The sequence below is a fragment of the Cicer arietinum genome, chromosome 4 (assembly GCF_000331145.2).
Source record: "Cicer arietinum cultivar CDC Frontier isolate Library 1 chromosome 4, Cicar.CDCFrontier_v2.0, whole genome shotgun sequence".
NCBI classification, from domain to species: domain Eukaryota; kingdom Viridiplantae; phylum Streptophyta; class Magnoliopsida; order Fabales; family Fabaceae; genus Cicer; species Cicer arietinum.
The window spans coordinates 15,950,568-15,952,333 of NC_021163.2; positions in this window are offsets into that span (position 1 = coordinate 15,950,568).

A 1,766-nucleotide genomic window follows, 5' to 3' on the forward strand; every position below is an offset into this window, starting at 1 on the left:
CAATTTGATAATTTATAGACACGTCTCTAAATTGATAAAGTTATAATTAGATCTTTAAACTATATATTTTTTTTAATTAGATATTTCCGTTAAAAGAAAGTTAATCGACATATTATATAATATAAAAATAAGACCTTGAACTAATTTGTGGTTTGTGAATAAGTATTTGAACTAATTAAAACATATGGAAATATATATAAGTTATTATTATCGTTTTATTTATTATACTTTTATACTAACAGTAAAATATAAAGTAAAAAATAATTTTAATTTATAAATAATTTGAAAATTTAAATTATAACTAAACCAAAACAGAACTGGCAACAAACCACAATAAGTAAACTTTTGTTTTATTAGATATAATAAAACTTAATTATTTTAAAATTTTAATCTATATTTGTATATTTATAATAAAGTAATTAACTTAAAAAAATACATAGAGGTTATTACATAATATAAATAGAAAAGTGAACAAATTTCACTCTTCCAACAATCATTAACGTAATTAACAAACGAGTTGTTTTGTACATGAAAAAATAATGATCGTTCTCATATATAATATTTCACACATTCAAAAATCATTAACATAATTAACAAACTAGATTATATACACTCAAAGATGAAATATAATTTGTACATAAAAAATAATATCATTTTGTATTATTGAAATTTATCTTATGATAAGGTTTAAATACATGTACGAGCACACATGATGATATACCTCAACCAATGATTTGTATTATATATATATCACTGGTGCAATGTTTTAAAAATAAACAATTTATTATAGATATAAAAATAAAGATTTAAATTTTAAATAATTAAATTTTATTATATCTACTAAAATAAGTATTTAAGCATTTTGGTTTATTGACATTTATAATTTAGTTTAGCTGTGACTTTAATTTTCAATTTATTTTCTAATTTATAATTATATAAGTAAAAAAGATAATAGTATATATATATATATATATATATATATATATATTATAAATCAACTTTCATATGTTAACCTTTAAAAAAATATCAAGAACCTATTTACAAACTGCAAATTAGTTTTGAGACTTATTTATATAATATATGTCACATTAGTGTTGATTAACCGTTGACTATTACTCTTTCAATAGAAGGTTCTGAATGCAACTTTTTTTTTTTCAGTTTAAAGACCTATATAAAAATTTCTAAACAGTTCGGGGACTTGCTGATTAATTAAACCTTGTACTATATATTTATTTAGTCTTTATATAATTTATTTTCTAGTCTCCTATATTAAGTCAACTTATATGAATCACTTTTGAATGTTTTTTTCAAATGCATTTAAAATATTATAAATATTACACTACAAGAAAAAAAAACGTTTTGCGGCGGTTAAAAAAAAGGTTTGCGGCGGTTGTAACTGCTGCAGTTTGATGTTTGCGACTGTTCTGCAACTGTCGCAGATTCGTGCGTCGCGAGGCCAGTTTGCGACGGTTCACAAAACCGTCGTTCCAACCGTCGCCAACTTTTGCGGCGGTTCACAACCGCCTCTAAATATATTTTGCGACAGTTAGAACAAACTCAAATTTATTTTTTTCTGCACAATTACGACAGTTATCAACCGTCGCTATATTTACTTTGAGGCAGTTTGAACCGTCGCAAACCTAATAATTTAAAATAAAAAAATATGATACAATTTTTTTCCTATTTTTAATCAATTAAAATAAAAAAATATTCATAAATACCATCCACATAATTTAAATACATAATTAATAACTATTGTACCTAAA